A 19,528-nucleotide genomic window follows, 5' to 3' on the forward strand; every position below is an offset into this window, starting at 1 on the left:
TGTTATCTACTGTCCCTACTCCCTTAAATATGTCTTGTGCTGTTTTATTTTTGAGTTCTCATCTTTGAGGGAAAAGTGTTATTTTGGACTACCTATTTATAGGACCCTCTGAGGAAAAGGTCTATGGCTATGTTCCAAGCTAGCAGCACTTTTCCCGAAGATGTAGGATGTGGTATGTGAATTCTTTAAACTTTTTCCTTCTCAATCAACAGAGGTAAAGTGTAGACTTGCCTACATGAAAAAATCTGGTTTCCCTCCATGTCACAAAAGTCACCTACTTCTAGAAACATGGCTCACTGTGTTGGAGTACCCAGACCTCCTTGTCAGACTAAAGTGGGTCCATAGAAGCTTCCCTACTGTGAGGAATTTCCCTTCATGTTTCTGTGGCATATAAGTATTTTTTTTTTCTTTCTGTTTATAGAGTGGATCACTTTTCTTGGAAAAGTCTACAACTTCAGGTCTTTCTGCGGTTTGAGCTAAGACATGGTCTTTTAACTTATATTTGTACCTTGTCTAACACTGATTTGGGAAACACTTTGGCCTATTTGATAGTCTAAGATTTCAACCAGTTCCTATTTCCTCAATGGAGTTTTGTATTTGTAGGCTTTTCACCTACTTGCTTTTAAATGATTTAAAAGGAAAATCATGGAACACAATAAATATATATGGTGATCTTCAAACCTTGTATAAGGGCTAAGAGTGTGTTTAAGTAAGGAATTAGATCTAGGTTTCCAGCCAGCATATTAAACATTTGTGTAGTTTATGATAGGTATACACACACACATACACAAGCACAGTGGATCACCACATCTTGTCATAATAAAAACATGTGCAAATTCATGTTTGCCAAAACTCTAGCTAATGAGGGATGTTCAGACCAATCTCCTCTTTAGATATTTGCCATGTTTTGAACCTATCTGGAGTAGAAGATCAAAAGATTTAAGCAGGAAGAAATGTAGACCTGAGAAACGGTATACATGTAGTGAGGTTCAAAATCATACTGACGTTTTAAAATATGAAAAATAGCAATATTTTGTGATATTTATAACAGAGAGAAATAACAAATATGATGAAGATAGCATAAAAAGCAGGAAGAAAGTGAAATTATACCATTGTAAAGATTTTACAATTTGTATTTTAAGCAAGATTTTGGCTATAGAGAGCATGTGCTCACCAGAGAGATAGACATGAAGAAATCCCCCTCCAGGGAGGATGACCACACCATAATCCCTTCTTCTCCTTTCTTGGGATTTTGGGCACACACGCACATGTGCCTGGCATGACTTTCAAGCCCCTGGGTTTGGGACTTGATCTACAGTAAGCCATGTGTGAGTCCATCAACATAACCATTGTACCATCTGCTGTTTTCAAGATTTTACAATTTTTATAGAAGTAGAAAGAGTACCAACATAAAATAAATATTAAAAAAGTCGAATATAGACTATTTAGTTTCACTAATGAAGGAATCATTTATATACACACATACATATATATATATATATATATATATATACATATATAGAATAGACAAAGGAATTAAAATGATAATGATAATATAGATCTCTTTTTAAAAAATGTATCTGCTTATTTCTCCCATGAGCAAGAGAGACAGACAGAAATACTGGCATTACCAACTGGGTCTTTTTTTTTTTTCTAAGAATTATTTATTTAACTTTATTTATTCATTCATTTATTTTAATTTGACGAGAGAGAGAGAAGAAGCGAGAAAGCAAGCTGCCAGGTCCAGGACACGAACCGTAGTCAGCCATGTGGGAGTGTCCAGTGCCTTAACCACCACTCCTTCTGCTGGCCCCCCTCAACTGGGTCTTGATGCCACAATCTACCCTCATCTTGAATCAACCCTAGATCACGACCCACATGCACCTGGAATACTCAGGACATGAATCCAGGACCTTTGCATGTGACGCAGCCTCACAGAGGATAGTGTTTTATAGCCACCAATAATCAAGTCCCTGATTAAAGATGTCTTAACCAACATTTAAGATTAGATCTCTATGTAGGCAACATATATTAGCTAATTTTTATTATATTTTTGAGCTACTTGAGTAGGCATTCCCAAGGCAGAGAGAAGTCAATAGAGTGATAAAGGTGAGGATAATCTAGTTATCAAATCTCAGCAGAATTTAAAATTAAATATAGAAGATAAAAGTAAAAGGCAAGTATAAAGAGGTGGGGTCAGACCAACATACCTTGAGTAGACTTATTCAAGATATTCTGGAGCTTTGTCAATCCCACACTACAGTTTGGTGGCCTCCTTTTGGTAGGCCAGACATACCACCCTGGATGGCTCAGGGGTAAGGGTGGCAAGTGGGGCTAAGGAGAATAACTTGTCATCCACACTATAACAGGGACCATATTTCCCAGAGTAAATGGCAGCTCTCATGAAAAGCAAGTAGGGGACCAGCAGTTAGTGTAATGGCTATGTCGCTGGACTCCCATGTAGTTGACCGTGGTTCACGTCCTGGACCCGGTGGCTTAAAACTCATGCCGGGCACGTGTGCATGTGTGCCCAAGATCCCGAGAGGAGAACAGAGGAGAAGGGATTGCGGCATGGCTATCCCTCTGGGGGGTGATTTCTCACTTTCTGTCTCTCTGTCTGGCGAGCACATGTGCCCTATAGCAAAAACCTCTCAAAACAAACAAACAAACAAACAAACAAACAAAAAAACAGAATAACGCCCAATAACAGCTCCCCAAATAAATGACATAAATGTCAGGGCCCAAATTGATCAATCTACCGTAGATAAGTTTGAATTAATTGAAATTTAAGTGGTTCTGGAACTACATCACTGTATAGTTCTGCTACCAATCTGCTGAGCACTCCCATCAGATTGTCCCCTAGCAAATGAGGCCAAGGACAACCACACCTCTCCTGCTAGGTTGTGTGCAACTGGCTCAAAGGCATGAGCAATATCTCACTGGCATCCCAAACTCAGCATCCATGATCTTGCTTATTCTGTCAAAACTTAGAAACGTTGTAGATATGACATAATAGAAGGGCAGATTTCTTCAGTCCTTTGGTGATTAAATGCATGTACACACATACACTTTTTATTGTGATTCAGTGTTCTGATATTGGAAAAGGTGAGAAATGCAACAGTTGTGGAATCATTAAACAGCTATGGCACCTCTACGTTTTAATTCATTTCTCCCCTCATGGTTGAGGAAAACTATAAATATTATGTTTTGGTAAAAATATAGGACAAGAATGATATGGTGTATTTACAAAGTTGCCAAAAAATTGTAAAGTTGGGCATGCTTGTTTAATTGGGAATGCCAAAACAATACTAATTGAATTAAAAAATGTTTTTATAGAATCCTTTTTAAAAATTACTAAAATATATAGAGACCAGCAGTTGGCATAATGGCTATGTCGCTGGACTTCCACATAGTCAACCATGGTTCGAGTACCAGACATGGTAGCTTAAATTCATGCAAGGTGCATGTGTGTGCATGCCCAAGATCCCGAGAGAAGAATGGAGAAGGGATTGTGGTGTGACTATTCCCCCTGTGTGTGTGTGGGGGTGATTTCTCACTTTCTCTCTCTCTGTCTTTCTGGTGAGTGCATGCGCCTTATAGCAAAATCCTCTCCAAAAAAGGAATCACTGAACTATATAACAAACATGATTTGAATTTGACAAACTGGTATGATAAGAAGAAGAAATAATAAACTTCCTAATTGTATTAAAATATGTTTGTATTACTTTCTCAAAAACTTAAAAAGGTAGCAAGCAGTCAAAGAACGTATTATACTTCAACCAGTGAGGTAATGAAGCAGAATTCATTGCACTTCTTTATATCATCTTTTACACCTAGAAGATAAGAAAAAAAAAACTATTACGAACAATAGTATCAAAACTGTTAATTACAAAGGAATGACTCCAACAAAAAGTGTGAAATCTTTCCAGAAAATATAAAACCTGACCAGAAAAAAATTCCAAACAAATAAACCCAAAGATATGCCATATTTATGGATATAGGAATATTATGAAGATACCAGTTTTCTCTAATTATATTTACATAGTCAATATTATTTTTTTCTGCTTTTATTGTGAAACTTGACACAGTAATTTTTAAATGAACATGGAAAAATAGTAAATAAATCATACTGTATGAAATCAAGCTGGGAATACTCAGTCTTAAGATATTCTGAAATATTATAAATCTCTAGTTATTTAGTTATTATGGAATTGAGGCAGAGATAGAAAATAGGACATTGCAACCAAGGATAATATATAGGATCATAGATAACCCAAGAAGCACATCCACACACTTATAGAACTTTGATATAAGACAGAGGGCTGGAGCCAACAGCGGATGTGGCAGTAAAGGTGCTGGACTCCCACGTGGCCAACCATGGTTTGACTCCTGGACCTGGCAGCTTGCTTTCTCACTTCCTCTCTCTTTCTGATGACCATGTGTTAAAATATAAGATAATTAAATTAAAATAAAACAGATTAAAATGATTAATGATAATAAATAAAATGACATAACCCCTTTTTAAAGAATCATTTATCAATTTTGCCATTCTTATTATGTTTTAATTTTCTATAGGACACATGCACTCATCAGACAGAGACAGAGAAAAATGTGGGAGAGGCTACCAGGTCCAGGATTCAAACCACTGTCAGCCATCTGGGAGTCCCATGCCTTTAACCACCACACCACCTGCTGGCCCTGAAGAAATCATTCTTTTTTAAAAAAAAAAAAGAGAGAGAGAAATACGGGGCATCATAAAAGCGTGGTCGTTCCAGTAAGTGGTTCTGGCAATTGAGTACCCTTTAGAACACAGTAAAATTGGTCTCAGACTTCACAACATATAAGAATAAATCCATTCCAGGTGAGTTACGATTAGTTGTGGAAAACATAGGTAGATTTTAAAATATAGTATAGATGGGGCCAGCAGGTGGTTACAGTGCTGGACTCCCACATAGTTTACCGTGGTTTGACTCTCGGGCCTGGCAGCTTGTTTTCTCACTCTTCCCTCAAACCTTATTTCTCTCTGGTGAGTGCACATGCCCTATGACAAACTAAAAATAATAACAACAAATAAAAATTACATAAATAATTATGTTTTTAAAAAAGAAAACTTAATTGACTTGAGTAAAAGATTGTCTTTTAATCATCAGCAAAGAAGCAATACCACAGTGAGCTACAGAAAGGGAGAAGACATTTGAAATGAAGGATTAGCATTGATACATAAAATCCTTTTAAATAAAAACCCTCAGGCAATACACATTGGTATAACATTTTTAAAACAGTGTGTCCCCTAATAAATTGAAGAATTTGCATACCCAGGATCTCTGCTCCTAGATACACATCCTAGGGAGATGTGTGTGTATGCTCCAAAATGCAGATGCACCAAAGTCTACAGCATCATTGGTTACAAAATGGGATTGTGACACTCAGAGTTCTCCAAAGAAACAACTGAGCTCCATAGCCCTGAATGGAATGGATATCCTGACAAGATGGAGGGTGATCTCCGTTACATAAAACCAACTAAGCATCGATGTTAACTACAACTACGAAATATTCTCCGAGAAACTTCTAGATTGTTAGACTAAATAATTTATTACTGTAGCCTAGCTATGTTGACACATAAAATTAGCCATCACGTGGTACCGTGAAACAGGTAATACATTGCGATATAGTCACATTTCATGGATGAATCTCACAAACATCATTTTATGCAAAGAAACAGGACACCTAAGAAGACAATATATTTTACTAATATAAAATTCCAAAGCAGATCAATCTGAATCTACTTTTTAGAGGTATGTAGTTATAAAGAAAAACAAGGAAGAGGATGATGACAAAATTTCAGGTAGTAGTAACCTCTGGCTGTGGAGGGGGTTATTTTCGGTGTAGAGCAGTTACTTTGGAGAAGAGACATGAGGAAGAAAGTTTCTGGAGCGTGAACAGTGTTGTTGTTCTCTGACCTGGGTGTATACTGTGTTTGTGTTAAACCTGCTGTACATTCTGTGTACATTTTATTGTGTATACACTTACATGTATTATAGAAAATGAAGTAAAACAAATTATTGAGTAGTTGTAAAAGTCATGACACAGTTTTGCATAGAAAACATAGAAAAAGTACATCATGACTTTTCCAACAAACCCATGGTATTTTAAAACTAGGTATTTTTGTAAAGCTAACCCTAAAAACATCCAAGAATTTGGTAGAGTAAGATATAAACATTGATGGGACCAACAGATGGCATAATGGTTATGTTGCTGGACTCTTGCATGGCTGACAGTGGTTCGTGTCCCACACCCAGAGGCTTCAAACTCATGCTGGGTATGCATGCATGCCCAAAATCTGGAGAGTAGAAGGGAGAAGAGATTGCCGTGTGGTCTTCTTCCCTGGAGGTGATTTCTTGCTTTCTGTCTCTCTGGTGAGTGCATGTGCCTTATAGCAAAAATTGCTCCCCGCCCCCCCAAAAATATATAAGCAGTGCTAAAGAACATTCAAAATTATTCCAATCGTGGGAACCAGCAGTTAGCGTAATGGCTATGTCGCTGGATTCCCACGTAGTCGACCGTGGTTCGCGTCCCAGACCCGGTAGCTTAAACCTGACACCGGGTGCGTGTGCATGCATGCCCAAGATCCCGAGAGGAGAATGGAGGAGAAGGGATTGCAGCGTGACCATCCCCTCTGGGGGGGTGATTTCTCACTTTCTGTCTCTATGTCTCTCTCTGTCTGTCTGGCAAGCGCATGCGCCCTATAGCGAAAACCTCTCCAAAATAAATACATAAATAAATAAATAAATAAATAAATAAATCCAATCGGTAGTAGAGAACTTTACTATTAACAAAGTTAACAGGTTGCAATACTCAGTTTATTTGTCCCACACATTATCTTCAACCAAATCTCACAGTATTTACCAGGGAAATACTGGACAAACAATATTCTTTTTGGGGGGAAGTTTTTGCTATAGGGTGTGTGCATTTGGTTTGAGTCCCGTACCCAGTGGCTTAAACTCACGCTGGGCACATGTGCGTGCGTGCCCAAGATCCCGAGAGGAGAATGGAGGAGAAGGGATTGCGGTGTGATCATCCCCCCGGGGGGTTATGTTTTGCTTTCTATGTCTCTGTCTCTCTGTCTTTCTGGTGAGTGCATGCGCCCTGTAGCAAGAACCTCTCCAAAAAAAAAAAAAAAAATAGATGACTTGAGATACATAAACTGTATAAATTGACTAAATTGACAACTAAATAGGGTACATTTTATGGTTAGCAAAATGTGCTTCACTTTTTAAAGCACTTCAAATATCGTCATTCCCAATGTTGAGGAAGCTCGGAGTGTTGGTGTGACTACCCGAAGTCACTAGGAGAAAACAAAACGAGCACCAGAAGACATGCCTTCTGAGGGTTCAGGTAGTAATTTCTCTTTCTCACATATTCAAATATTCATTTGAAATATCAAAATCTCAGCATCACGAAAATAATTTGGAGAACCTCTGGACATTAAGACACTGAATTTTTAGATTATCAAGTTATTTCTTTTGTGAAATAATATACTCCTTGCCATCAGCATGTGATAACCACAAAAATGACCTCTCCAAAGATACCTGCATATTAATGTCCCCAAACCTGTGTCTATGTTACCTTATGTGACAAAAGAGAAATAAGGTTGCAGATGGAATTATGCTTACTAATCCGATAACTATAATTTTTTTTTTTTTGGAGAGGTTTTTGCTATAGGGCACGTGAGCTCGCCAGACAGACAGAGAGAGACATAGAGACAGAAAGCGAGAAATCACCCCCCAGGGGGGATGATCATGCCGCAATCCCTTCTCCTCCATTCTCCTCTCGGGATCTTGGGCATGCATGCACACGTGGCCAGCATGAGTTTTAAGCCACCGGGTTTGGGATGCGAACTGCAGTTGACTACGTGGGAGTCCAGTGACATAGCCATTACGCTAACTGCTGGCTCCCATCAGATGATTTTAAAATAAGATTACTCTGGGCCAGCAAGTAGTGTGGGGGTTAAGGCACTGAATTTTCACATGGCTGACTACAGGTTGAAAATCGTCCCTGGCAGATATATATGTATGCCCAAAATCTCAAGAAGAGAGAGGATTGTGATGTGGCCATCTCCCCTGGGGAAGTAATTTCTCACTTTCCCTTTCTCTGTTTTGGTCTTGCTCTGGCAAGTGCACACACCCTACGGCGAGAACTAAAAGAAAAAAAAAATTACCCCCGATTACCTAGTAAGCCCCAGGTAATCACAAGGGTCCTTTAAATGTGGAGGAGGGAGAAGAATCTAGAGTCAGAGCAAAGGGATGTGGGGAGGACTGGACCAGCTATTGCTGTGAAGGTGCAGAGGCCACGAGCAAAACAAAAGCAGGAGTTCTATAGAGACTAGAAAAGGCAAGAAATGGGTTCTCCAAGATTTCTCCCCAACTTCAAATTTATTGTATCTTTTCCAGCAAAAAAATTCTCCAACTCTCTAACACCAGCAGGCATCCAAAATTTCAATTAAATTCTGCCATCAAATCCCAAAGTAAGTGTAGCTCCCAGGGTAAGAGCCCAGGCCCACAAGACTACCCACACTTCAGAGGCGAGCGGTAAATGGAGTGTCCAGGCTGCTCACATTCTGGCCAGCTGGCTAAAAATTCAGGGCTTCCCACGACACCATCTACCTTCCCCTCAAGTCCAGTAATTTGCTATTTAAGACTTATGAAACTCAGAAAAACACTACTTACTCTTAAAGGTTTGTTATGCAGGATACTCCTTGAAAACAGCTAAATGGAGGACATGCTTAGGATAAGATAGTGGTAGGAGTAGAAGCCTGGTGCATGGAGCTATCATGACCTCTCCAGGTGCATCGCCTTCTGCCCTCCCAGAACCTCTATGTATTCATCAACCTGGAGGTGCTTTGAACTCCACAACTCAGCCTTTTCGTGGAGGTTCCATTACATAGCCATAACCAATTAAATCACTGATTACTCCTTACTGAATCTAATCTGTGGCTCCTCTTCCCTCCTCTCCTACCCATGGCTTGATCTTTTGTTGAGCAGCTTCCACACGGATGTTGTCTAAGGAACCTCGGTCAAGAGTCACTCATTAGCACCAAGCACCCTTCATGTGCAGATCTTCCTTTCAGTCCAATGAGACCCATTTAAAACGTGTGACCTCTTAACCTGTAAGATAATGAATTTATGTTGTTTGAAGTCCTTAAATTTGTGACAATTTGTTGGAGCAGCAGTAGAGGATTAATCCCCTTTTTTACAAACACTGACAACAGATTATCTCACTCAGAGTGAGACGGAATTTTAGATATTAAAAATATAAAAACAGCTTTGCTTTTTGTTAGGTTTTGTTTTTAGTTATTGTACTCATCAAAGGAAGATTTTATTTTTCTCAGTAATTTTCCTCTTGTATAGCTGTTTATATCAATGCAATGCAAAGTGACAGGATACTGACATTTGAAGGAAAATGCACTATTTCCAGATCAGATATCAGCTGTCGACTTGGATAGAGTATTGCCTCTGATATTTTACAGCCTAGTTCACAAAAATTTTACATGCTTACAATTCACTTCTGGTGTGAAATATTTGTTGAAATTCATTGCATGTAGAGTTCATAATAAGAACCCTTATGAGCACAATCTATGTGGATTAAATGGGGTCTGACTGAAGAGATATGTTAATATGACATAAAAATAAAGGATTAAAAAGTACTCATTGAAGCAGTTGAATTGTTAGATAATTTACGTCAATAAATATGCTTGAACTCACAACATTAAATAAGTATTTTATATATCTTATTCAGAAATCAGTAAACTCTCTTTGTGAGGGTTGAATTTATATAGGAGCCAAAAATCAGATAATAATCAGCTGTTAATTAATTAAGCCCTATTTTTCTGTTGATTGATTAAAAAAACTATGATTTAAACCTGAACTATAGGAATCTATAAACTATAGAAATAAGGAGACACTCCTCTCCATATTATTTATATCTATAGATTATTTATCATCTCTATTAGAATTCATTGTACAACACTTTTACATCACTTCCAATCTGAAAACACATGAAAATACAAAGTATTGACAATTATTATTTTGATGAGAGGAACAGAGATAAATTGGTGTTTTCTTGGGGCCAGCAGGAAGTGTAGTGTTTAAGGTGCTGGACCACCACATGGCAACCGCGGTTCTAGTCCCAGATCTGGCAACCTGAAAATCATGCCGGGCACATGTGCCTGGAGGAGAAGGGATTGCAGTGTGGCCACTCCCTCTGGGGGGCGTGATTTCTCACATTCCCTCACTGTCTCTTTTTGCTTCTCTCTAGCAAGCACGTGTGACTTACAGAAAAAAATAATAGTACTTTCTTTTTCTTTTTTCTTTTTTTTATTATCATCATAATCTTCTTTATATTACATTGGATTACATATAACTTTACAGTGTATTACATTGCTTTTTTTCAAAAGGGAATGCCATGCATGTCAGTCAATACAGAGATATTAATCTCCCCACTTCAACATTCAATATCTTTTCTATGTTTTCCCCAATCATTATTATTATTATTCTAATTATTTTTTAAAAACAGTCAATCGCTATTTCTCATTTTGCTTGTAAAAATACTTTGCCCATCATGAAATACTTCTCATACCAATCCAGTTGAGAATACTATACATGTCATCATCAACAGTTAATAAGCCATATGAGAATAGGACAGTGTGGAATGGGGGAGGTGAAGAGAAGAGGATAGAGAAAGATAGCAAGAGAATAGTACTTTCTTTTAATTTTTAGGTAGAGGTGTGGAAAGTCGATAATTTGGAATTTAAGAAAAAAAAATCACATGTTAAAAAATGAAAGTAGAATTCTAAATCTGATATATAAAACCATGGGTTTTGAAAGCAAATAATGAGGATTAAATTATTTCACTTTTAAAAAGCAAAGGTGAGATTAACATATTGCTTCTTTTATTATTAGACATAAATTATTATTATTGTCAATGTTACTATTATTGATATTGGTTCAAATAATAATTTGTAAATTATAAAAATATTGCAAAAACTAAAATTCCTAAAATGTTTTACGGTTTACATGTTTTTACCTGTATTACCTAACTTGATCTTCACAGTTAGTATTCAAAATAAAAGGAATCATTGACTTTAAGGAAATGGAAATAAATGTGCCAATTCTGATTTAATATCTTTCCATTTTCAGCTTCAGGGGCATAGTTCAATGCCAGGTACATTAAGAATGCCCAGTAAGTGGCTTTTGAACCTATCTTCACCTTATAATTTTTGTATTTTTTCTTTAATAAATCAAAATAATGCCACCACTCACCTAATTAACAGATGATGCTGAAACTTAATTCCAAGCTAGACAATATTAGTCACAATTTCATCTTTCTCTATTTTAAAAGCTTAATTATTCATTTCTTCCATGAAAGAGTGACAGAGAAAAAGGCAACCCCAAAGGGGTCCTTATACCATGATCAAACCCCAGCCTCAGCTAGCCAAGGTCACAGGCCTGACCATACACCCAGCGTGTATAGGGAGGCTCCATTATGCGAGGCTGGGACCCTTCCATGTGGGCCCAGTCTCGCACAGTGTTGTGTTACCACTCCACCACCATCCAGCCTTCACCCCTTTCGGGAGGGCTTAGCAGGGCTTCTGTAGGTGATGAGTATTGTTGTGCCCTATATGTATGTCCCCTACTTTGGAATGAAGGGGAGCTGCTATTCAGACCAGCTTAGCTTGGCAAGCAATATCAGCCTGGAAGAAGACTTGCCTTCCTATAATTCCTCCTCCCAGGAGAGGTGCCTTTTTGGAATTCATTAAAGGCATACAAGCATTGCATGTGTGTGCATCCTGGATTAGGGAAACAAAAAATGTCTGGTTAATTTTTAAAATGATGATTTTATTTAATTTTATTTATTATTATTACTATTATTTTCCAGTTTCATCTGAGAGAGGGAGAGAGAGGGAAAGTAGTAAAAGCAAGTCACCAGGTCTGGGACTTGAACCGTGGTTGACTGTGTGGGAATTAAGTGTCTTTAATCATCATGTCACCTGTCAGCCCCTCTGGTTAATTTTTTTAACCATATTAATTTTATATCATAGTTACTAGATTTATCTATTGACTACACTGGAAACTTGTTAACTACATAGTTTTATATCTATATTAACATTAATTGCTTCCTTTCAAGCATGAAGTCATTTGTAATGTTTTCTGAAATTTTACAGTAGTCTTGGCTCAAAAAGTTTTTTTGTAAACAGTTTGTCACAAAGATTGCATTTTCTCCAACAACCATGTTATAGGAAAAAAGAGTCAATGGACAGACACTCCATTTGCCCTCTCTGAATAGATTCTGCCCTCTCTGAATGTCATAAACATATATATAAACCCATAATCTGATATTTGGAAGGGCATTTTTTAATAGATTTTTTTCTCTAGGGAACATGCTCTCGTTGGAGAGACAGAAAGAGAGACAGAATGTCAGAAATCATTCCTTGGTGGATGGCTAGGCTGCAATCCCTTCTCCTCCTTGCTCCTCTAGGGATTTGGGGCATGTACACTCGTGCACCTGGCATAACTTTAAGCCTCTGGGTCTGGGACTCAAACGATGGTCGACTACATGGAAGTCCAGTGACATACCATTACACCCTCTGTTGCTCCCTGGCAAGGCAATTTTTTGGAGATTCATATAGCTATATAAACTTCATGGGTGAAAAGTCCGAGTTCATTCATCTAAAAAAAGTCCAAAAAGTAACAAACATACTCTTCCCATTCAATGCCATCCCTCTGACCTCCCGTTCTGATGTCTTTATATAGGTTCAAGTATTAATACTACTGTAATGTCTCCCTCACTATCTTGTTGACTAACTGATTTATTGAGTAAACATTATGTATTTCTTGGTAGGGGTCACACAATCATCCGTATCATAACTGCAACCACATTATTTCATTGTGGGGTATAGATTTGGCTCTCACAAAATTTTAAGAACTTCTGATAAAAAACTAATCATTGACTAGAAAGTTTGTGGTGCTGTATGATCATTTTAAAACACTCTCTCGTAAGCATGCCTACTCAATATTAGGAAGTATTATAATACAGTAAAGGTATAAAACGAATTTGTGTTTGTATATAAATGCTGTATTTTTATGTTTTGTGGGGTGAAATAATTACTCTTCAAGCGAAGTATGTATTTCCATCCAACAGTAGGAATTGTGAAATAACTGAAGAGATATTATATGAGTAGCTTCAAGAAGAAATGACAAATCAAATGTCATTACCACCTAATTATTCAACTGGTGTTGACCGTAATGGCAGTGCAGAAAAAATAAAATCGGTTTTCTCTATTCTTACCTGAAATCATTCAAAGGTAAAAATATCATAATCTTTTTTATTTCTCCTTCAGTTGTATCTCTGTTTGCAATAAAATAAGCCCACGCCACCATGTTCTTTGGAATGAATTTTGCAAGAGCTGTTACGGTTCTCGCTAAGTGATAACATCATTTTGTAATTGCAGGGATGAAGAGAAAGCTCCCACCTGCCCTCAGAAGTTTCACTGGAATGAACTGACAATAGAGTAATAAGAGGAAAGAGCATACAAATGTATGAATGTACAAGAGGCAAATTCACAGGAAAGTGATTACCCGGTAACCCAATAAGGTCAGATGATTATAAGCCCTCTTTACAGGGGAGTGGAAGCTGGGAAAATGCAGCAATTTTATGGAGTACTAAATGATTTGTAGGGGGACTGAATAGGTCCAAGCTCAGAAAATGGTTAGGGAATGATTATCCTTGGGAAGTGAATATGCATGGGAAATGGACAATAGTTTGTTACAAACTCCGTCCAGGTGCCATTATCTTCCTCGGTCTTCCTCTCTGAGTTAAGTTAATAAAAACTCAAGGGAGGGACTGAAGGTAATTGTAATTGTTATTTTCTTTGGTGGATCCAATCTTTAGCCAGATTAGGAAATATCAAAGTAAAACTTAGTCTGACATCTGCTAATTTCCAAGGGCCTTTAATTTGAAACAATCAGCATACCAGGGTGCCATATTTTGTAATGACAGTCCCTGGACTCCATAATATATACAAGAGGTCCCTACAAGTTTATGGAATAATGCATAAAAGGAAAAACTAAGCAGAGATTTCAGAAACTTGAACCAAAATTAACTCATATTTAATTCTATTTTTTTTCAGGAACTTTTTTAAGTCTCCCCATATAGTATGCATGAAAATAAAACTTGTAGCGTCTGACTAAAGTCTGAATAAAAATGCTATTTTAAAAACGTGACAAGTTTAAACTTGATAATTTTCAAATAACTTAGTGCATTACATGTGTTGTAAAAGCTACATTATCAGGAAGAAGCTTATTAAACTTTCTCCTACTTAAATTGCAAAAATGTTATATGAATCAGTTACTAGAAAATGTAATCTGCTAATTCAGGAAAGACAAGAACATCCATTATTCTTGCTTCACATTATCTTTTCACACAGGCTTATTATTTTGCGAGATGCTTGACACATAAACTGCTGTAAAAGGAGCCTTTCCTCGGAATACTACAGATCTAGACTGTTGATGATTGATATTTTCATAGTCTAGGTATCATAATTTCCAAAGAACAAGATGACAAATAATGATAGTTTAGCATAACAAAAATGTTTAGGTTGGCCCAACAGCGCAACAGTTAAGCATTGTGCAGAGGAAGGCAGATTCTACATGGATGAGTGGGGTTCAAATTCCAGTACCAGCAGTAACATGATGCGTGCATTCTGGGTCCTCCGGGAATGGAGAATTGGAGGAAGAAGGATTGCACCAGTCGGGTCCCACTGGGAGGATTCTCTCTGTCTCTTTCTCTCTCTCTCTCTCATCTCTCATGTGCATGCTCTATCATAAATAAATAAATAAATAGTTGTGGGGACCAGTAGATGGCATAATGGACTCCCACATAGTTGACCATAGTTCGAGTTCAGTCCCTGGTGGCTTAAAACTCACACCAGGCATGTGCATGCATGCACAAAACCCCAAGAGAAGAATGGAGGAGAAGGAATTGCAGTGTGGCCATCTCCCCAGGTGGGGTGATTTCTTGCTTTCTTGCTTTCTGTCTTTGTCTCTGTCTCCCTGCAAAGCACTATCTCCAGCCTATCATTTGTATCATAGGACATGGGATGGGGAATAGTAAAAAGGAAAGAAATGTTGTTTCCTAAATGTGTTTTAGTGGTCCTATTTTTTTTTTTAAATCTAGTGTAATTATTTTTATTTACTTGGAATACTACTCTGGGTGCACAATAAAGTACACATTTATGAACCAAATATGTAGTCTTCTGGGATTGTGGGCACTTTGTGTAGGAACCAAAGGGGATTTTCTGAGCTGGAGAACTAAGTCAGAGTGGTCACTAAGCAGGTCGTTAAGTAAGGAGCAGCTGGGTTTTTTTATTATAATTATTATTTTTAAAATATTTTTATATACATTCAATCACATTGTTTAGCTTACAAAGTGAACATTTCAATATGTATTCCCCCCAATCCAGTTGATCAAAATATCTATTTTTAATAGTAATTCTAATTAAGAAGATGTTACTTTTCAAAACAGCACTGAGTAATGACACATAGCTTCTTCATTTTGTTAAAGTATGTTCTCTAAGCTGCAGATCCTCAATTTGTGGTCCTTGTGGTAATATACAGGACTTCTATCAGTGAATATTATTGGTTGTCTTGCATTAAAGTGCTAATATTAATATTTCGAAGGAAATAAAACTAATTATCTTTTTTTTTCAAACAAAACCCTCTTCCATTTTATAAAGAATGTTATTGTTTATCTTAAAGCCTAAATGCAGAAATAGCCAAAATGCCCAAAATCCCAAAAGGAGGGAGGAATGGAGAGGAAGGGATTATGGCATGACAATTCTCCATGTGGAATGCTTTCTCATTTTCTCTTTATCTATCCCTATCTCTCTTGGCAAGCAGATGTACCTTCTGGCAAATTTTTATAAAAAATATATAACTATAATAATTAAAAAATATTTTTCTGGGATATGTGTTAAAATTATGAAACTATTGTATAAGTACACCGGGGCTGAACAAATAATGCATGGTGCAAGATGAGAGCCAAGTTTCTCGCAGTTAGAGTAGCAAGTGGGAAATTTCAGAATGAACTATGATTACTGCATTAGGGATAGCAATTTAGCTTGCAACTGGGGGATTTCAAATGTTTGAGGAAAATTAGAATTAAAACATGAGTTAATTTTGGTGTAAAAATGGAGGCCAGGAGGGAACAGCAGTTGGAATAATGGCTATGTTGCTGAACTCCCATGTAGCCAACCATGGTTGGAGTCCTGGACCTGGTGGCTTAAGCTCAAGACAGGTTTGTGTGTATGTGTGCGTGTGTGTGTGTGTGTGTGTGTGTGTGTGTGTGTGTGCCCATGATCCTGGGGTTAATTTTTGCTTTCTGTCTCTCTCTCTGGTGAGCACACGCACACTATAGCAAAAACCTCTCCAAAAAAAAGGGGTGGGGGGAATCTATAGAGTTTTGTTAGTAATACGTACTTTCTATGAACTTTTTGAAGATCCCTGGTACAGATGCAGATAGATCAGATACAGGGATGTTTGTGTGCATGTGGTCAGTATACACCTCATTGCTCCCTTCACTGTGAGAGTCTAGAAGCGATGATACCCCCATAGTAACAGGCAAGTGTAATACACAGATCTTGTTTTTGTTTTTGTTTATTTATTTATTTTGTGGGGGGAGGTTTTTGCTATAGGGTGCATGCACTTGCCAGAAAGACAGAGAGAGACACAGAGACAGAAAGTGAGAAATAACCCCCAGGGGGATGGCCGCCCTGCAATCTCTTCTCCTCTGTTCTCCTCTTGGGATTTTTGGGCACGCGTGCATATGCACCCGGCCTGAGTTTAAGCCACCAGGTCCAGGACTCGAACCGCGGTTGACTACATGGGAGTCTAGCAACATAGCCATTATGCCAACTGCTGGTCCCCAGATCTGGTTTCTAACATGCTTCTCCAATTAAAGAACCAGGACTTTTCAGAGAAACAGCTGATTCCAGAACTGGGGCTGCCAATATACAAAGGGATTTCAAAACTTTATGAAAAATAAATATGAAAAAATATGCATGGATTTCAATTCTTTTGCAAAATAAACTTAATGTAATTTTTCCACAAACTTCTTAAAATCCCCTGTAAAAGAAGAGACTCTAGACATGCCAGAAAGTGAGGAAGTGCTCAAAAAGTTTCCCAAATAATGGAGCATGTCAAGGGAGCTCAAGGGTCACCTCGAAAGAGACTCACCAAGAACAAGTTCAAATCACAGCAGAAAGAGGCAGACATAGCCAAAATCCCATAAAGTACAAACTCCAAAGATAAAGAGTAAAGATTATAAGTTTTTGAGTTCTAAGAGAGATCAAAAGAAAGAAAATAATTAGACTGCCACCATATTCCTCATCTGCAACTCTGGAAATTGGAAGGTAGAGTTTGAGGAAAGGGACAGTATTCTCAAAATTTTTTGCCTAGTCAATAGGGTACAATCATGGAAGGTGGAAGCATAGATGCAGGCCAATGTTTCAAGATCCACATGCACACCATCTTCCATGGTGGGGTTTTCTTTTTAGGGGAGGGATAAAAGGTGTGAGAGATCAAACTATGAAAAGAGGGACCAGCAATTAGCGTAATGTCTATATTGCTGGACTCCCACGTAGTCGACCACGGTTCGCATCTCGGAACTGGTGGCTTGGAACTCATGCCGGGCGCGTGTGCGTGTGTGCCCAAGATCCCGAGAGGAGAATGGAGGAGAAGGGATTGCGGCATGGTCATCCACCCTGGGGGGGTGATGTCTCGCTTTCTCTCTCTCTGTCTCCCTCTGTCTGTCTGTCGAGTGCATGCGCCCTATAGCAAAAACCTCTCCAAAGAAAAAAGAAAAAAAATATGAAAAGAACTTATAGCTAATTATAAAGGAAACAGGAGTGGGTAAAGAGGCCAGTGACACTGAAGTCACAATAAATTTGGGTGGTATGTTTGCAAACTATAAAAGTTATTGTCTACTAAAAATAGATTTAAAATTTTCTAAGGGATTCAGCTGTTGATTCTTACCAAATGTAGCAGAAACAAGGGCAGTTGAAAACTAAACAAAATTTACCAGCATTTCTTTCAATCTTCCCAATCAGTCTATTCACTTAAACCACAGGCTTATAAACTGGGATATAAGCATGACATGTTCGTGAGTACTTATCTTTATGGTACAATATTGTCTCTATTCTGTACAAGCAAAAGGCCAAAATAACTACCAGGATGAGACAATACAAAACTTTGCTGTCATTCCTAGCTGTCAATCTGACATTTTATTATAAAGTACATTAAAATTTTTGCATTTATTAGAAGATCTTCATTGTTCTTATGTTTTTTTAAGAATTATTTTATTTAACTTTTTATTTATTTATTTATTTATTTATTCATTTATTTATATTTATTTAAATTTGACCAGAGAGACAGTCTGACAGAGAGAGAGGGCAAGCGAGAAAGGAGGGCAACAATCCAGGATTCAAACTGCAGTCAGTCATGTGGGAGTCCAGCACCCTTAACTAGCATGCCACCTGCTAATCTCTCTTGTGGATTTTTTAAAGTTTAATTATTTTATTTATGATTTCAAGCATGTGTGTGCATGAGAGTGAGGAGTGTCCCCTCTGTAGGGTCTTATCATGCCATGCTCTGCCTTCTTTAGCCCTCCAGCTTGTCAGGATCTTGGGCATGCTATACCTGCTTAGTGCAGTATCGAGGCAACATTAGGATCTGAACTGTAAGCCTCTACATGGTTTCCAGTACTGTAGTTTTGTTTGCTCCCAACTATGACACCAGACTGGGCCAGTCCTGTGTTCTTATCTTATAATAAGAATATGTTACATAGATTATAAAGTAAGTTTATACTATGTATATAATAGCCATTTTGATTTGGGTTAAGTACTATCTCATTGTGAGTTTGATCTGCATTTCCCTTATTATAAGTGAAGCTGAACATTTTATATGTATTTTGGTCATTCATATGTCTTTTTCTGGGATGGAGAGATTTTTTCCATAGGGCATGTGGACAGAAAAAGACAGAGAGACAGAAAGCGAGAAATCACCTCCTATGGGGGATGTCAATGTCACAATTCCTTTTCTTCCTTTCTCCTCTTGGGATTTTGGGTATGCACGCACATGTGCCAAGAGTTTCAGTAAGCTATATAGCCCCAGCTAGGTGCTACTTTATAGTATGTTCATTCTACTTACTGAGGTTTATGCCTAAAGTCAGTCTTATGTTCATGTATATGTATATAAAGCTGCACTTGCTATTGGAAATATTTAGACTAATTAAGTTCATTAGCGAATCAATTAAGTGGGGGTAAAAGGCATAGAAAGCAACCATGGATACCAGAGACAATGTGGGACGAGGGTGGGACATGGCAGAGGGTGAGGGATAGGGAATCAAGGATGGCAAAAAAAAAAAAAAAAAAAAAAAAAAAAAAAAAAAGAAAAAAATAAAAAACATAGGAAATGGA

The sequence above is a fragment of the Tupaia chinensis genome, unplaced genomic scaffold (assembly GCF_000334495.1).
Source record: "Tupaia chinensis unplaced genomic scaffold, TupChi_1.0 Scaffold000046_2, whole genome shotgun sequence".
NCBI classification, from domain to species: Eukaryota; Metazoa; Chordata; class Mammalia; order Scandentia; family Tupaiidae; genus Tupaia; species Tupaia belangeri.